Genomic DNA, 20,235 nt, shown 5'->3' on the forward strand with positions numbered 1-20,235 from the left:
AAATAATTAAGTTTTAGAATAAGTATATTTGAGACATTTATGGAACGAGCTGTTGTTTCTAAAGCTTCAGACAATGAAGATTGAATGAACGTTTCAACTTTTTATTAATGAATAAGCAATTACAAGCAAGAGTCTTCATGAGACTTTATTACATCAAATGTATAATATAAGGATTACAACTCTTCTTGTGGGCACCATTGACAACAAACTCCCACTTGACTCAAAGAAGATGTGTGTAGTCCTTCATGCGTAATCCCTCTCGATGTTGGTCGAAGACCTTGTTCGCTATGGCCTTTGTGAATGGATCTGCTAGGTTGTCCACCGTTGAGATCTTCTTCACTTCCACTTCTCCGCGCTGCACGATCTCTCGAATAAAATAGTATTTCCTCTCAATATGTTTATAGCGCTTATGGCTTCGAGGTTCCTTTGAGTTAGCGACAGCCCCGCTATTATCACAATAAAGGGTCATGGGCTCGTCGACGTTTGGAACAATTTCCAAATACTTAAGGAATTTTCTAAGCCATACAGCCTCTTTGGATGCTTCACAAGCAGCCACATATTCTGCTTCCATTGTGGAGTCAGCAATGCAAGATTGCTTAATACTTCTCCACACAACAGCTCCACCGTTAAGGATGAACACAGATCCCGAAGTGGATTTCCTGGAATCCTTATCCGCTTGAAAATCGGAGTCGGTATATCCCGTCATAGTCAGGTCAGTACCTGAGTATGTAAGCATCAAGTTCCTAGTTCTTCGAAGATACTTAAGAACATGCTTAACAGCAATCCAGTGCTCGGGTCCAGGGTTGGATTGGAAACGGCTAACTACGCCAACGACGAAACATATATTTAGTGCAAAGCATAGCATACATGAGGCTTCCTACGGCAGAGGCGTAAGGAATTTTCCTCATGTCTTCAATCTCTTGTGCAGTCTTGGGAGACAGGTCCTTAGAGAGTGAGACTCCATGCCTAAAGGGTGTTTGGCCCTTCTTGGAGTCTTGCATCGAGAAGCGATCCATTACCTTATCAATATAAGATGCTTGAGAGAGCGACATTGTCCGGTTTTTCCTATCTCGAAAGATTTGGATCCCCAGAATGTACGCGGCTTCTCCTAGATAACTTACCCACGTCATTACCAATGAGTAGTATATCATCGACATATAGCACCAGAAACACAACTTTGCCTTCGTGTATTAACTTGTAAACACAAGGCTCATCTATTGACTGTTCAAAGCCAAAGATCTTTATAGTTTCATCGAATCTAATATTCCATGACCTAGATGCTTGCTTTAATCCATAAATGGACTTAAGCAACTCACAAACCTTGGTCTCTTGACCTTCTTCCACAAAACCGTCTGGTTGAGCCATGTAAATGTGCTCGTCAAGATTGCCATTCAGAAAGGCTGTCTTGACATCCATTTGCCAGATCTCATAGTCGAGATCTGCAGCTATGGATAGGAGTATGCGGATGGATTGAAGCATCGCGACTGGCGAGAAGGTTTCTTCATAGTCAATCCCTTCTTGTTGGGTATAACCCTTCGCCACAAGTCGTGGTTTGAACGTCTCGACGTTCCCATCAGGACCCCTTTTCTTCTTGTATATCCACTTACACCCTACGGGTTTAATCCCTTCAGGAAGGTCTACAAGTTTCCAGACTTTGTTGACATACATCGAGTGCATTTCAACTTTCATGGCGTCAAGCCAAAGGTTTGATTCAGAACAAGCCATCGCTTGGTTATAGGAAAAAGGATCATCCATGTCAGAGACGGCTACGAGAGAGTCTCCATAAGACATGTACCTGTCAGGCTTTTGAGTAGCCCTCCCACTACATCGAAATACTACTTGACGAGATTCTGATGAGTTAGGTTGTGTTTCAGTTGGGGTAAGAACAGTTCTTACAGATGAGGTAGAAGCTTCCTCACCCAACTTTTCTTCAAGCACAATTTTGCTTCTAGGTTTTGCATCTTTCATAAAGTCCTCCTCATGGAAACGAGCATTCCTGCTAACAAAAGTCTTATCGTCCTCGGGACTATAGAAGATGAAACCCTTAGTTTCCTTTGGATATCCCACAAACAAGCACAATTATGACCTACTAGCCAACTTGCTAGTCTTTTGCCTTAGCACGTGTGCATGGCTACCCCAAATTCGTATATGACCCAGATTTACTTTACGGCCAGTTCATCGTTCATAAGGAGTACCAGGAACCGTTTTGGATGGAACTTGGTTCAGAATGTAAGCGGTTGTTTCGAGGGCATATCCCCAAAAGGAAAGAGGGAGTGATGAGTAACTCATAATTGATCTAACCATTTCCATAAGAGTTCGGTTCCTTCTCTCTGACACTCCGTTTTGTTGAGGTGTGCCAGGTGCGGTAAGCTGAGAAGCGATACCTTCTTCTTTAAGAAATTCATCGAACTCTCCAGACATATACTCACCACCTCGATCAGATCGACGTGTTTTGATCACTTTGCCAGTTTGCTTTTCCACTAAAGCCCTAAAGACCTTAAATACGTTAAAGGTCTCGGATTTGTGTTTGAGCAAATAGACAAAACCATATCGCGAGTAATCATCAGTGAAGGTAACGGAGTATTCGTATCCCCCACGTGCCTGTTGGCTGAGCGGACCACATACATCAGAATGTATTAGTTCCAGCAACTCAGTGGCTCTTCGACCCTTATCGGAGAAAGGTCGCTTAGTCATTTTTCCTTCTATGCAGGACTCACAAGTAGGTAGTGAACCTATTGCAGAGGCTTGGAGTGGACCGTTCCTCACAAGTCTCTTAATCCTATATAGACTGATATGACCGAGTCTTAAGTGCCATAGGTGTGTTGATTTTGTTAGATCGGAGGATTCAGAATGTTTGATCCTCTTTGGCTCCCTAATTAGATCATTATCTATTTCGGTGTCTAAAAGAGAAGGTTGAGTGGGATAGATGTAGAAAAGAGCATTCTTCATACATGCATCAGTGACAAAAGAATTATCAGGAAACGAAATACGAATTCCATTCTTAATGAACTTTAAACAATAATTTTGCTCAAGAAGACGAGCAACGGATATTAAGTTCTTCCCAAAGGTAGGAACAAAATAAACATTATTCAAGTTTAAAGTGCGGTCTTCAAAAGACAGCGTCACGGATCCCACAGCCTTCGCAGACACCAGGCTCCCATCACCCCATTTGAAACATAACTTGCCTTCCTCTAAGCTTTTGGTTTTCTTGAAACCATTCAAGGAACAACAAATATGGTTAGTAGCAGCGGAGTCAAGAATCCACATTGATACATTATCAGCTACTAAGCATGCTTCGGTAACTAGTACAATACTATGTTCCTTTGCTTTGAGATAGTCAGGATAGTTCTTTTTATCGGCCTTGTGAGGTCTCTTCTTAGTTCCAGAGGCGGAGGCTTTGTGTTCAGTAGCATGTGCCTCTCGTTTATTCCTCTTTCTCTTAGTGAGACCTACAGCAGTGCGAAGTTCCATCATAAGCTTGGTAACAGTGTACTCTAGCTTGTTTACGGAGTAGTTCATCTTGGAGGTATCAAGAGATGCGGGGAGAGTTTCTAAGATCATATCTATGACATTCTTCCCATCAATCTCAGATCCTAGGATTTCAATTTTATTCAGATAACTAATGATCAGTGTCGTAAAGTCTCCAACAGGAGTCCTAGCCTTCATGCGACAGTTCATAAACTGTCGGACTGCTTGTTGCCTTGTTTGACGCCTTTGCCCTCCAAACATCTCATGGAGATTGTTGAGCATGTCGGTGGCAGTCTCGATGTCACGATGTTGTTGTTGCAACACATTGTTCATTGATGCTAAGATATAGCACCTCACAATCTCATCGGAGCAGAGCCAGGCCGCCAAGGCGTCTTTGTCCTCTTGAGTCGAATCATCATTCGTTTGAGGAGGACACGGGGTGGTGAGTACCCATTTGTGCTTGTTAACGGTAACTATTATGTCGAGGTTATGTTTCGAATCTACGTAGTTTTTGGTTTCGAGTTTGTTCGAGGAAAAGATGAACGAGAGAAGGTTGAGAGACATATTGCCTATCACTACTACAAATATGGGCATCAGGTGCGATAAAAGTCGCACCTGATGCCCAAAAAGTCGCACCCGATAGTACTATCGGGTGCGACTTTAGGTGCGACTAAGTCGCACCTAATAGTCCGCAGCTAATACTATTGGGTGCGACATGTCGCACCCAATAATATATACTATTAGGTGCGACACTATTGGGTGCGACTTATCGCACCTAAAGTCGGACCTATTTTTCCGTGGGAAATCTAGAATAAAGCAGGAATTTGACTTTTGGGTGCGACATGTCGCACCCAATAGTCTTCCCGCCACCATATTGGGTGCGACATGTCGCACCCAATAGTCTTCCCACCAAAACACCAAACAGTGGTTTAGACGTCGCTTTTTAAAAAAGCGACGTCAAATCTTTTAAAAGAGCAGTTTTTTTTATGTCAGTTTATTTAAAAGTGACATCACTTCTTATTTCGTTTTTGAAAAAAACAATCAGCCAAGATTTAATCAAAACATAATTCCAGCCAAAAAAATAAATAATGCATATAATTTTAAAAGAAAATATGTTTATTAGGCTCTCCCCAACAACCTAAACTCTAAAAAAAACAAAAGTCTAAACACACGAGCCGGCCTAACAACCTAAACTCTAAAAAAAAAATCATGATGTCAACCTACAAATAAACAAGCAGCACTAATACAGTAAATTAAAATAAAAGATATCGAGATATTGATAGCTTTGAAGAATGGTCCCAACTCCTCCGATCTCTTTGATCGCCGCGTCCGTGCCCGGATTCCCTTGCTGGCAAAATACCACCTTCCCTTTCACCTTCTTTGGGTCCAACGCCTCTTTATAACAAAACCTGCTCAAACAAACCACTTAAGCATACTAAAGTTTTTTTTTCTTAACCTAAGCATACTAAACCATTAACCTAAGCATACTAAACCATTTAATTTCAATTACATACAATTACAATTAAGCATACAAACCACTTAAGCATACTAAAGTTTTTTTTTCTTAACCTAAGCATACAAATCTTATGTTTGAACTTATCGGGCGAACCCGAGCAAAGTTTTCAGGAAAAACAGCCGAAGCCTTAAATCTTTGAGATAATCCGAGCAATTTCCAAACCGTACATCGAATATGAAACTCAAGTCAACCAAATCAAACCCCAATATATATGGCGAGCCAACATGACCAAACACATCAAACAAGCCAAGAATATCAATGAACCAACATATCACAAAGTCATTAAACTTGTCACAAAATCCCCCGGCCGAGCACAACGAAACTCGGAAAACCGCACTAACCTTTCAAATCATCATCGAATCATCAAACAACAACATTCACAGACACACACACACACGGCCAGAAAAAAAAAAACCACGGCCAAGCTAGTTCACGGCCAAAACAATTCCACAAATCAAATCCATTCAAAATTAAAATTCCAGATTTGCACTAGGCAAAGAACGTACCATAACTTCGGCTACACAATTCGAAATCCAACAATTCCAATTTCATAATAAAATTAACATCCACACCTTTCTTACAAGATATTACAAGACAACTTTTAACTCAAAAAACTATCTCAAAATCATCCCGCAAAATCAGTTTACAAATTCGGTATTCCAGTTTTCCAGACTTTGTTGACATACATCGAGTGCATTTCAACTTTCATGGCGTCAAGCCAAAGGTTTGATTCAGAACAAGCCATCGCTTGGTTATAGGAAAAAGGATCATCCATGTCAGAGACGGCTACGAGAGAGTCTCCATAAGACATGTACCTGTCAGGCTTTTGAGTAGCCCTCCCACTACATCGAAATACTACTTGACGAGATTCTGATGAGTTAGGTTGTGTTTCAGTTGGGGTAAGAACAGTTCTTACAGATGAGGTAGAAGCTTCCTCACCCAACTTTTCTTCAAGCACAATTTTGCTTCTAGGTTTTGCATCTTTCATAAAGTCCTCCTCATGGAAACGAGCATTCCTGCTAACAAAAGTCTTATCGTCCTCGGGACTATAGAAGATGAAACCCTTAGTTTCCTTTGGATATCCCACAAACAAGCACAATTATGACCTACTAGCCAACTTGCTAGTCTTTTGTCTTAGCACGTGTGCATGGCTACCCCAAATTCGTATATGACCCAGATTTACTTTACGGCCAGTTCATCGTTCATAAGGAGTACCAGGAACCGTTTTGGATGGAACTTGGTTCAGAATGTAAGCGGTTGTTTCGAGGGAATATCCCCAAAAGGAAAGAGGGAGTGATGAGTAACTCATAATTGATCTAACCATTTCCATAAGAGTTCGGTTCCTTCTCTCTGACACTCCGTTTTGTTGAGGTGTGACAGGTGCGGTAAGCTGAGAAGCGATACCTTCTTCTTTAAGAAATTCATCGAACTCTCCAGACATATACTCACCACCTCGATCAGATCGACGTGTTTTGATCACTTTGCCAGTTTGCTTTTCCACTAAAGCCCTAAAGACCTTAAATACGTTAAAGGTCTCGGATTTGTGTTTGAGCAAATAGACAAAACCATATCGCGAGTAATCATCAGTGAAGGTAACGGAGTATTCGTATCCCCCACGTGCCTGTTGGCTGAGCGGACCACATACATCAGAATGTATTAGTTCCAGCAACTCAGTGGCTCTTCGACCCTTATCGGAGAAAGGTCGCTTAGTCATTTTTCCTTCTATGCAGGACTCACAAGTAGGTAGTGAACCTATTGCAGAGGCTTGGAGTGGACCGTTCCTCACAAGTCTCTTAATCCTATCTAGACTGATATGACCGAGTCTTAAGTGCCATAGGTGTGTTGATTTTGTTAGATCGGAGGATTCAGAATGTTTGATCCTCTTTGGCTCCCTAATTAGATCATTATCTATTTCGGTGTCTAAAAGAGAAGGTTGAGTGGGATAGATGTAGAAAAGAGCATTCTTCATACATGCATCAGTGACAAAAGAATTATCAGGAAACGAAATACGAATTCCATTCTTAATGAACTTTAAACAATAATTTTGCTCAAGAAGATGAGCAACGGATATTAAGTTCTTCCCAAAGGTAGGAACAAAATAAACATTATTCAAGTTTAAAGTGCGGTCTTCAAAAGACAGCGTCACGGATCCCACAGCCTTCGCAGACACCAGGCTCCCATCACCCCATTTGAAACATAACTTGCCTTCCTCTAAGCTTTTGGTTTTCTTGAAACCATTCAAGGAACAACAAATATGGTTAGTAGCAGCGGAGTCAAGAATCCACATTGATACATTATCAGCTACTAAGCATGCTTCGGTAACTAGTACAATACTATGTTCCTTTGCTTTGAGATAGTCAGGATAGTTCTTTTTATCGGCCTTGTGAGGTCTCTTCTTAGTTCCAGAGGCGGAGGCTTTGTGTTCAGTAGCATGTGCCTCTCGTTTATTCCTCTTTCTCTTAGTGAGACCTACAGCAGTGCGAAGTTCCATCATAAGCTTGGTAACAGTGTACTCTAGCTTGTTTACGGAGTAGTTCATCTTGGAGGTATCAAGAGATGCGGGGAGAGTTTCTAAGATCGTATCTATGACATTCTTCCCATCAATCTCAGATCCTAGGATTTCAATTTTATTCAGATAACTAATGATCAGTGTCGTAAAGTCTCCAACAGGAGTCCTAGCCTTCATGCGACAGTTCATAAACTGTCGGACTGCTTGTTGCCTTGTTTGACGCCTTTGCCCTCCAAACATCTCATGGAGATTGTTGAGCATGTCGGTGGCAGTCTCGATGTCACGATGTTGTTGTTGCAACACATTGTTCATTGATGCTAAGATATAGCACCTCACAATCTCATCGGAGCAGAGCCAGGCCGCCAAGGCGTCTTTGTCCTCTTGAGTCGAATCATCATTCGTTTGAGGAGGACACGGGGTGGTGAGTACCCATTTGTGCTTGTTAACGGTAACTATTATGTCGAGGTTATGTTTCGAATCTACGTAGTTTTTGGTTTCGAGTTTGTTCGAGGAAAAGATGAACGAGAGAAGGTTGAGAGACATATTGCCTATCACTACTACAAATATGGGCATCAGGTGCGATAAAAGTCGCACCTGATGCCCAAAAAGTCGCACCCGATAGCGACTTTAGGTGCGACTAAGTCGCACCTAATAGTCCGCAGCTAATACTATTGGGTGCGACATGTCGCACCCAATAATATATACTATTAGGTGCGACACTATTGGGTGCGACTTATCGCACCTAAAGTCGGACCTATTTTTCCGTGGGAAATCTAGAATAAAGCAGGAATTTGACTTTTGGGTGCGACATGTCGCACCCAATAGTCTTCCCGCCACCATATTGGGTGCGACATGTCGCACCCAATAGTCTTCCCACCAAAACACCAAACAGTGGTTTAGACGTCGCTTTTTAAAAAAGCGACGTCAAATCTTTTAAAAGAGCAGTTTTTTTTATGTCAGTTTATTTAAAAGTGACATCACTTCTTATTTCGTTTTTGAAAAAAACAATCAGCCAAGATTTAATCAAAACATAATTCCAGCCAAAAAAATAAATAATGCATATAATTTTAAAAGAAAATATGTTTATTAGGCTCTCCCCAACAACCTAAACTCTAAAAAAAACAAAAGTCTAAACACACGAGCCGGCCTAACAACCTAAACTCTAAAAAAAAAATCATGATGTCAACCTACAAATAAACAAGCAGCACTAATACAGTAAATTAAAATAAAAGATATCGAGATATTGATAGCTTTGAAGAATGGTCCCAACTCCTCCGATCTCTTTGATCGCCGCGTCCGTGCCCGGATTCCCTTGCTGGCAAAATACCACCTTCCCTTTCACCTTCTTTGGGTCCAACGCCTCTTTATAACAAAACCTGCTCAAACAAACCACTTAAGCATACTAAAGTTTTTTTTTCTTAACCTAAGCATACTAAACCATTAACCTAAGCATACTAAACCATTTAATTTCAATTACATACAATTACAATTAAGCATACAAACCACTTAAGCATACTAAAGTTTTTTTTTCTTAACCTAAGCATACAAATCTTATGTTTGAACTTATCGGGCGAACCCGAGCAAAGTTTTCAGGAAAAACAGCCGAAGCCTTAAATCTTTGAGATAATCCGAGCAATTTCCAAACCGTACATCGAATATGAAACTCAAGTCAACCAAATCAAACCCCAATATATATGGCGAGCCAACATGACCAAACACATCAAACAAGCCAAGAATATCAATGAACCAACATATCACAAAGTCATTAAACTTGTCACAAAATCCCCCGGCCGAGCACAACGAAACTCGGAAAACCGCACTAACCTTTCAAATCATCATCGAATCATCAAACAACAACATTCACAGACACACACACACACGGCCAGAAAAAAAAAACCACGGCCAAGCTAGTTCACGGCCAAAACAATTCCACAAATCAAATCCATTCAAAATTAAAATTCCAGATTTGCACTAGGCAAAGAACGTACCATAACTTCGGCTACACAATTCGAAATCCAACAATTCCAATTTCATAATAAAATTAACATCCACACCTTTCTTACAAGATATTACAAGACAACTTTTAACTCAAAAAACTATCTCAAAATCATCCCGCAAAATCAGTTTACAAATTCGGTATTCCAGTTTTCCAGCTTTGAAACACCAATTTCAAAAATTCATATCTTATTCAATTCTTTACGGATTTACACGTTCTTGGATGTTTTAGAAACCCCATAACGTCTATTATCTAGGAAAAATATCAACAAATCCAAACTTAACTGGTACTAAACTGTCCACGTCAATTTACAGAGGCAGTTCAAACTGTAAAAACCCGACGAAATTCCAAATCACTCTCAATTCAAAACCAACCCGAACAATCAATTTAAAACACGATTTCAAGCATAGAATCAGACCAACTAACCTCAAAAACATCACAAATCCAAAATCTTCAAATTTTGAACATAAACCCTAGGTTTTAATTTTCGACCAAAATCATGAAAATCCGAAGAAATCAACTTCAAATCCAAACAACAAATCACAAACCGAGCTCAATCAACAACCCAATCAAATCAATTTCACGAAAATCATCATGGAATAAAAAATCCCCAATTTCAATCTCAAACCCTAATTTTCAAATTCAATCCGGGAAATAAATTTGCTTACCTTGATTCCATGATTTTCACACTTCCCGGTGCTCCTACTTTCTTTTCCCGGTGTTCGCTTTTGGTCCGGCATCTCCGGTGACTCGCGGCGACTTCCTCTCTCGGCCAATAGCGCGCGCGGCGGAGCTCGGGTTGTTGGCGAGCTGGAGAGGAGGAGGAGAAGAAGATGAAGATGAAGATGACGGTGGTCGTGGTCGTGGTCGTTCTTGTTGTTGTTGTTGAAGATGATGAAGATGAAGAGAGAGGGAGGGATGGTGGTGGCTTGGAGAAGAGAGATGGAGTGAGATATTTGGTGGTGGCTCACAGAGGGAGGGAGAGAGCGAGGGAGAGTCGGAGTTTGAGAGAGAGAAAGAGGATGGAGAAGTGAAGAAGACAAAGCTGAGTTTATAAACTAACCGTAGTAATCAGCTGAGTTTATAAGCTGAGTTTACAAATAGGTGCGACTAGTCGCACCTAAAAAAACTTAAAAATTAATTCCACGTCAGACAAATGAAAAAAAATGAGGGGGAGAAGTTGAGCGCTGAATTTTTTTTGGACTTTCACCCAATACCCTTTGGGTGCCCAATTAGGTGCGACTTTTAGGTGCGACTTGTCGCACCTAATGCCCCTCCGCACCAGAAAGGCTTATTTGTAGTAGTGTATATAAGTTGAAACAAGTTTATGATTAGTCTTTGGTTTAGGATTTAAGTTTTATTTAAGACTTGATAAAATCCAAAGGTGTTATAAACCAAACGATAATTTACTCCTTCCAGGGAAGGCCGCAAAAAATCTCCATTTATAAGTAAATGACACATCATTAATGCTTAGACAACATGTCAATACATCAATTTTGACCAGCCACCTTTTAAATTGGTTTGATCACTCACATCCTTTCGCAGGGCCTCGAGGGAGGATTACTAGGGATTGAGTCTAAGTGAGTAACCAACCACTTAGTCCAAAAGATTGACTTTGAAAAACAATCCACCGAGGGGACGTCTTGTCTCATTGTCTCACTTTCGGATTTAGCTCATTGAGCAATGATCAGTGCAAAGCGCCCTTGAGTACTCTCATTTAAGAGAGGACCACGAGGGTAACTCTTAGTCTAGCGACAATTGCACTTTTCATTAGTGTTGGGGATCGTGGGTTACAAACAACAAGTATAACCCTCCCACTTAGTTTTTGGAGTTGGTACATCGACTCTTATAAGTTCGGAAACGGTTTTCCTAGTTATAGAGCGATAAAGCGGACAACTAGAAAGGAATCCTAGATATTCATGTTCAGAGCAGTATTAGTGCATAAAGGCACAAGGTACATACTCGATCTTTTCCTATTTTCTATTTCGGGAAAGTGCATGAGGGAAGTGTGAACTTCAACTCACTCGAACACTTGAAAGTTTGAGATTACACATCTTTTTATTTTTTGGCTTGTCTACAATGAGACCTCCCACTTAAATTTTCAAGAGCATATAGATTTTGAACATATGTTATATAGATATAGTTTTGAAAACATTTTGAAAATTTATTTGATTTGGATGACAAAATATTTTTCAAGTTTGAAAGTGAAAACGGTTTTTCAAAATTCAAACTAGTTTTGTAAAAATTCAATTTCAATTAAACTTTCAAAAATCAAAACATTTTAATCTTACACATCATGTTTATAATCTTATAAAAAACATTTTTGCTCAAGAAATTTTTCTCATTAGAGTTCCATAACTCATGGTAGTGGGGCTGAAAATCCGGAATTCTAACAAACTGGAGTTTCGGAACAGCCGCACACCTCGGAGTAAAATCGCCATAACTGGCGGCTCCTATGTCCTTTTGACCTGAAACGGGTGGCAATGGACAGAGGACAGCCAGAGCTTTAATTTGATTTAAGAATCATTAAATTTCAATTTCTGAGCAGAGAGTTATGCCACTTTTACTGCGGGGTTTACTCTAGCTCGAAGAAAAAGAAATAATTAAAGCTTGGTCATTTTTAGGTGTGAAAAAGAATCGAGTGTAACGGAACGTTTTAGGATGTTGTTAAAGCTTTTATTTGTGTTTTATTAGCAAGGTAATAACATGGTATAAAAGAAATAACAACATGCATAAAACGATTCAAGTAAATAAAAGAAACTAGCAAGACAATATAACTAGTCACAAAATTACTCGAAATTTCTCAAACCTTTAAAACACGTTTTTCAATATAAAAAATTAAAAACTTTTAGAACTAATTCTAATGTGTTTTAATAACATCCCAAAATCATAGAAAATCAACATGATTTTTAATTTAAAGGCAACAGCAATATTTTAAAAAAAAATCTAAGAAAACAATTCTAACTTGTCACAAAATTAGTAAACTTTCGAAAACGATTTTCAAGCTCATATTTTTTAATACATGTAAATCTTTGTCCATAGCTCTGATACCATTTGTTGGAATTGATCTAGGGTTTAAGAAAAAATTTAACGCTTCGTTAAGCGGCCGAATTTTAAATAATTTCTTTTTCAGGTAAAACAGTTTTTACTAACCTAGACAAAGAGCAAGCACATGAAAATAAAAACTAATATGAGCATAATAAATTTACTAACCTCTTTAGAAGCTTGAACGTTGATGAGCCTTCGGAAGGTTGAAAACGTTCGTCTCCCTCGCAGCATGTCTCTCTTTCTTTCCTCGGCAACTCGAGCAACCACGAAAGTTTCTATCACTAAATCACTCGAAATAAAAGGAATTAGTGTGTGGGCACTTTTAAACACTACGACTTAAGAACGAGTCTTAAAGTCGCAGAGCTAAACTCTAGGTCAAATGAGGACCTAGGTGCCAAAACAATAAAACGAAATTGACTAGAGAGAGAGAGAGGAGAGGGGCGGCCAAGTCTAGAGAGAGAAGCTCTCAGTCTCTAAAACTTTGGATGAATGAAATGTGAAAAAAGGGGCTCCTATTTATAGGAGAGGTCTCACCTTCAATAAGGTAGTTTCCTCTTCTATAGAATATCACATATTCATGAGCAAATATTGCCCATTTCCCCTTTGATTCACTCGGACAAGGCTGCCTTCTAGAAGGCTTGAATTTGTTTCCTTTTTTGTTCCTTGCCTTGCCTTTTGTCTACTTGGCCGAAATTCCTACAAGCATGTGTGGGAAATTTGTTTCCTCTTTTTCTTTTGGCAAGTATCTTGATACATTTATGCACAAAATATTCTCTCTTTCCTTGGGTATGCTGGGCGCCCATATTGTCTCTAGAAGGAGCTTCTAGAAGCTTCTTCATTTATTCATGACAACATGAAAATGGCCCATTAAGAATTTTCAATAAAATTCTTATGAAATGACACTACTACAAATGTTGGATTATACAACCCACTTTCTACAACGCTTAACATAAACGTTGTAGAAACTAGGGATTCTACAACGCTTAACATAAGCGTTGTAGAAACATAGTGTTTCTACAACGCTTATGGCTAAGCGTTGTATAATCTCGGTGTTTCTACAACGCTTATGGATAAGCGTTGTAGAATCTGATGGTTTCTACAACGCTTAAAGCTAAGCGTTGTAGAAACTTAGTTATTCTACAACGCTTTTGTTAAGCGTTGTAGAAAGTACATAAATTTCAGATTTTCCACAACGTTTACACTATCCGTTGTAGAATACTCGCCGCGGCACCACGTGATTTATGCCTCGGTGAGAACTTTCTACAACGCATGGTAAAAGCGTTGTAGAAGGATGGGCCTCGTCGCGGCACAATTTCAACATCGCCGCGGCGAAACTTTCTACAACGCTTGTTACAAGCGTTGTAGAATATATTCGCCACGGCGATAAATATTTCTCGCCGCGGCGACATAATTTCGCCGCTGCTAGAAATATCCTCCGCCGCGGCGAGGTGGATACCGTGGCCAAGCAGTTTTTTAAGAAACTGTCTCGCCGCGGCGACTGAGGAATCTCGCCGCGGCGAGACGTTCCTACAACGGTTATAATATTCGTTTTAGGAACACCTCGCCACGGCGAAGACATATGTTCGCCGCGGCGAGGGTTTTTAGGTTTTCACTATAAAAGGCTGTTTTCAGTTTTTTTTCTCATTTTTTCCAATACCCACACACGAGACAACCATTTTCGGCAGCATCTCTCCAGTTTTTTTCTTTCAAAATCCCTCGCCACGTCCTCGCCGCCCCAAAATCTCGCCCTCGCCTTGTCCTCACCGCCAACTCTCTCTCGACTTGTCCTCGCCGCCATTTTTCTCTCGCTGAGTCCTCGCCGTGCTTCCTCTCGCGCCTCTCTCTCTCTCTCTCTCTAGCCGCCTCATTGTAAGGTATGATTTTAAAAGTTTTTTAAGGTGTATATTGATTTAATTTCGTGTTGTTGATATGGATTTCTTGTTGTTTACCCGAATTGCATATAGTTTGATTTTTTGAATTCACAAATTTAGGGTTTTGTTTGATTTTCTCTTTTTAGAACAAGAAATTAGGGTTTAGGTTAGTGGAATTTGAATGAGTGAATTTAGGTTAGTGGAATTTGAATGAGTGAATTTAGTGAAATTAGGGTTTTGTTGATATGAATGAATTTGAATGAGAATTTGAGTTAAATTGAAATGTCCGGATTGTGTTTGACATATTGTTACATAGGTTAGTGGTTAAAATGGTTATGTATATTAATGTTGAGATTGAATTGTTTATGAATTTGTGATTGATCGAATTGTTCATGAATTTGTGATTGGTCGAATTGTTTATGAATTATTTGTGATTGTTGGAATTGTTTTAAATTGTCATGTTTAAATATATATTCTTGGAATTGATATATAATTTGTTATATTTTAATTGTAGAATTGTTTATGATTATGTTTTGTAGGAGCTTGAAAATGCGTCGAACTAAAAACACGGCCTCCAAGGCTCCGAGCTCTTCCAGAGGTCAGAGTAAAGGAGAAAGCAAGCGACCTCGTCAACAGTCTCCCGAAGAGGAATACAACTCGAGTATCTTTACTAGCAAGGTCGCGGAGGAACGCTACGACAAAATCTTGCCGCGTAACATTATCCATGAGAGAGGATTCAATGTAAGCAATACATCGGATATAGGAAAGCTAATCCGCAACAGCATAGTTGGTCATGATTGGGGGAGGTACTGTGTTGTACCCGAGTTCGATTCGAACGTCAACTTCATGTACGAATTCTACGCAAACTTGCCGGACTCCCAAGGTGATGTTGTGACGGTCCGTGGGAAACCGGTCGATATGAGTATCGAAGCTATCAATGATCTTCTTGGGACCTCAGATGTGCCTTTCGAGAACGAGGGCTATCGAGAATGGCTAAGAAGTTGCAGCCATGAGGAGATGTCGCGGGTGTTGTGCATTCCGGGACAGGATTGGGTCACTGAAAAAGGAAAAAGGGTACTCAAGCGTGACCAACTCACCAGGATCGCTAAAGCGTGGATTTACTTTGTTTGCGCTCGTCTCTATCCGATCAAGCACTTCACCACTCTCGACGAGGATCGTATCCAGGTGTTGTTCTGCATTGTTAAAGGCCTTTCCATTAACGTCGGTCGATTCATCTATAATTGGATGAAGAAACTCGACTATACTAATGAACGACACGGTTTGCCATACCCGGCGATCATTACCGGCCTTTGTACAAATGCGGGGGTACCAGGCTCGAAAAGGGATACGATCCACAGTTCAATGGGGCCTATTACGGATTCCATTATCGAGCGGTACAAGATTAGGGAGGATCCACAAGCGGAGGAAGCGGAAGAAGCGGAGGAAGCAGAGGAAGAGGGGGAAGCGGAGCCCCTATTGTGCTTACCAGCACCTCCGGTAATCGACCCCGCCACCATCGACTACATTGCTCATTGCTCCAACTATCTCGTCGGCGGGTTCCAGCACACGCAACAGTACATGCACCAACAAGCGGAGTATGGCGCCTCTCACATCAATCAGTTGAACGATCTCTACTCTCGGTGGGACATCAACCAAGAGAATCAGATGTTATTTCCTTCATATCCTCAGTACTCCGACTATCCGTACGCACCACCAGAGTGGCCACCGCATATGGCACCTCCTCAATATCCGGCGAACCCACCACCACCACCACCGAATGACGAGTAAATTTCAAGAACCAACAACACCAACTCTTCCATATAAATTTCAAACTCTTTTTAAATTTAAGTTTCAGTTTAAGACTCGCTTGGTTTGTTTGTTTATGTTTATGACTCGCTTGGTTTGTTTATGTTTATGACTAAATTTAAGTTTAAGTTTAAGACTAGTTTGGTTTGTTCTATTGATTGTAGAAATTTTAATTGAATGATCATTTTTAGTTGGAGAACAGGTTAAATATTGGAAAAAAAAGTGAATGATTAGGTGATAGAGTGCTTCTTCGCCGCGGCTAGGTACCTTTCTCGCCGTGGCGTGACTATTCTCGCCGCGGCACAGTATATTCCCCGCCGCGGTGAGTGCTCTACGCCGCGGCTAAAATATTACTTCGCCGCGGCGAGATTTTGATTTTTTTAATACCGAGAGTCTGTGTTTTTTAAGAACTTTTCTCGCCGCGGCGAGTTGATATTCCCGTCGCGGCGTAATAACCTCGCCGCGGCATGGAATATACGTTGCCGCGGCGAGGTTTCTACAACGCTTGTTTAAGCGTTGTAGAAGGATACTCGCCGCGGCAGGATTTGTATGTCGCCGCGGCGAGATTTTGATTTTTTTAATACCGAGAGTCTGTGTTATTTAAGAACTTGTCTCGCCGCGGCGAGTTGATATTCCCGCCGCGGCGTAATAACCTCGCCGCGGCATGGAATATACGTTGCCGCGGCGAGGTTTCTACTACGCTTGTTTAAGCGTTGTAGAAGGGTACTCGCCGCGGCAGGATTTGTATGTCGCCGCGGCGAGATTTTGATTTTTTAATACCGAGAGTCTGTGTTTTTTAAGAACTTGTCTCGCCGCGGCGAGTTGATATTCCCGCCGCGGCGTAATAACCTCGCCGCGGCATGGAATATACGTTGCCGCGGCGAGGTGTCTACAACGCTTGTTTAAGCGTTGTAGAAGGGTACTCGCCACGTCAGGATTTGTATGTCGCCGCAGCGAGATTTTGATTTTTTAATACCGAGAGTCTGTGTTTTTTAAGAACTTGTCTCGCCGCGGCGTGGTGATATTCCCGCCGCGGCGTTATAACCTCGCCGCGGCATGGAATAGACGTTGCCGCGGCAAGGTTTCTACAACGCTTGTTTAAGTGTTGTAGAAGGGTCCTCGCCGCGGCAGGATTTGTATTTCGCCGCGGCGAGATTTTGATTTTTTAATACCGAGAGTCTGTGTTTTTTAAGAACTTGTCTCGCCGCGGCGAGGTGATATTCCCGCCGCGGCGTTATAACCTCGCCGCGGCATGGAATAGACGTTGCCGCGGCGAGGTTTCTACAACGCTTGTTTAAGTGTTGTAGAAGGGTCCTCGCCGCGGCAGGATTTGTATTTCGCCGTGGCGAGATTATCCTGCCACGGCGAGAGTTGTACTCAGCCGCGGCGATGTCGGAGAAATGTAATTTTAATGTAAATGACATTGTATAGAGAAATTTTGAATGAAAAATAACGTTGTCCACATGAGAATAACATAAAATCCAAAATGAAAATACATTATCTAAATGTTCAATATCAAACAAAAATAGGATCTATATCCTTACGAAGTAGATGTGAAACATCGTTATCATCAAAATCATCCACCCCTTGATCAATTGGCGGTAATCCTGATGTGAACGGAGGAATGCTAGACATGTCTTCGTCTTCTTCTTCGTTACTGTTTCTCGCTTTCATATGAACCACTAACGATAACTCAGGATTTGCTGGATCCGAAACATAAAACACTTGACTTGCTTGCGAAGCCAAAATAAATGAATCATTCTCGTAGCCAATCCGTCTAAAGTCGACAATTGTAACTCCGTCATTATCAACTTTAATGTGATTATTGTCTGCCCATTTGCACTGGAATAATGCGACTCGCAACCCGCAATAATCAAGTTCCCAAATATCTTCAATGTATCCGTAATACTTCATAAAAGCATGTTTTGGATTCTTATCTTTTGCCGACGAAACATGTAAAGCTTCAGCAAACAATGTAACACCACTATATTGTACGGGATGCTTATTGTCTCGTTCCCTTGTGTAAAATGTAAAACCATTAATAGACCAAGCAGTGTACCTTGTAACCATTGAGGAAGGCCCGCCAGAATGTTTACTCAACGTAGATGAATGTCCTGCCTCTTTAAATATGCGTTTTCTAAGCCAGTTTTGAAACAAACGGTTGTGCTCTTCTTGCAACCATTTTTCATTTCTACCCTTCTTTGGATTATCCACTCTCAACTCATTCAAATGAATATCCAAAATGGCTTGACCTCGGAAACGTTGTGTAGCACATGGAGACTTGCTTGCTCCCATTCTTTTCGGTTGACGATCGAATAAGTACCTATAATGAAACAAATACTTAAAAATAATGTTCATATATAATTTAAATAAACAAATAAAGTGTTAAAAAAATACCTTTAGATAGAGCTTTTGAATCAAAATTGGTATTCTTGGGTAACCCAATTTCGTCTGTTTTAGCTAAATACTCAGAACAAAACTCAACCGACTCTTCTGCTATGTAATTTTCAACTATGCTTCCTTCCGGCCTATTGTAGTTCTTCACGTAGCTTTTCAACACTTTCATATAACGTTCGATTGGATACATCCACCGTAAAAACACGGGCCCTCCTAATTTCACTTCACGTACCAAGTGGACGGTTAAGTGGATCATTATGTCGAAAAACGAAGGTGGAAAGATCTTTTCGAGCAAGCACAAAGTTTTCACCAATTCTGACTGCATTAAATCCAATCGAGTTGGATCGATGACCTTCGAGCAAATCGAGTTAAAGAATACACATACCTTTGATATTGCAAAACTCACATCTTTTGGCACAATTCCTCGCAAAGCAAGAGGCAACATTTGTTGTAGCAGCACATGACAGTCGTGCGTCTTCATTCCAGTAAGTCTCAAATCTTTCAAAGACACGAACCTCTTATAGTTTGACGAATGACCTTCGGGGACTTTAATAGAAGCAAATCAGTTACACAATTTCTTTTTCTCATTTCGATCTAGAGTGTACTTTGCCGGTGGTAATTTTGTTTTTTTCCCACCCCCCTCCTCGGGATGCAAAATGCTTCTTATATTCATCTCTTTGAGATCCAATCGAGATTGTATTCCGTCTTTCGATTTATTTGGATCATCAAGAAGTGTACCAATAAGCGATTCGCAAACATTTTTCTCGATGTGCATAACATCAAGACAATTCCGGACGTCGTGTGTCTTCCAATAAGGAAGGTCGTAGAAAATTGATTTCTTCTTCCACGGATTCTCTTTGAACGATTCTTTAGTACTAGCACTCCGCTTTCTTTTCCCAAGCACTTCATTGACGTTTTTAACCATCTCATAGACATCTTAACCAGACAAAATTCTAGGAGGGGGTCGTTCTTCTGAATTTCCATCAAAAGCTTGTTTCAATCTTCTATACGAGTGATCTCTTGGTAAGAATCTTCTATGACCCAGAAAAACAGTTTTCTTACCATGCTTCAAACGGATGGAAGATGTGTCTTTCATACAAATCGGACAACCAATCGAGCATTTCACAGAGTATCCTGACAAGTTTCCATAGGCCGGAAAATCGTTAATAGTCCACATTAACATTGCCCTTAAGTTGAACGAATCTCCACGGTAAGCGTCTTTAACTTCCATCCCTTTCTCCCATAACATCTTCAAATCATCGACCAACGGTGCCAAATAGACATCAATATCATTTCCTGGTTGATTCGGTCCTAAAATCAAAAGCGTTAACATCAAGAACTTTCTCTTCATACATAGCTTTGGAGGGAGATTGTAGTTCACAAGTATAACCGGCCAAACACTGCATTTACTGCTCATCATGCTGAACGGGTTCATTCGATCAGAAGCTAGACCAAGGCGCAAATTTCGAGTATCAACACTGAAATCCTTATACTCTAAATCGAATGATTTCCGCTGTGCAGCATCAGCAGGATGTCTCAACATACCATCATCGATACGCTTTTCGGAGTGCCAAACCATGTTCTTCGCGTGTTTGACACTATTAAACATTCGACGAAAGCGCGG

Source organism: Urtica dioica, chromosome 1 (genome assembly GCF_054948205.1).
Source record: "Urtica dioica subsp. dioica isolate 48M chromosome 1, U.dioica_male_clone48M_v1_H2, whole genome shotgun sequence".
Classification (NCBI taxonomy): Eukaryota; Viridiplantae; Streptophyta; class Magnoliopsida; order Rosales; family Urticaceae; genus Urtica; species Urtica dioica.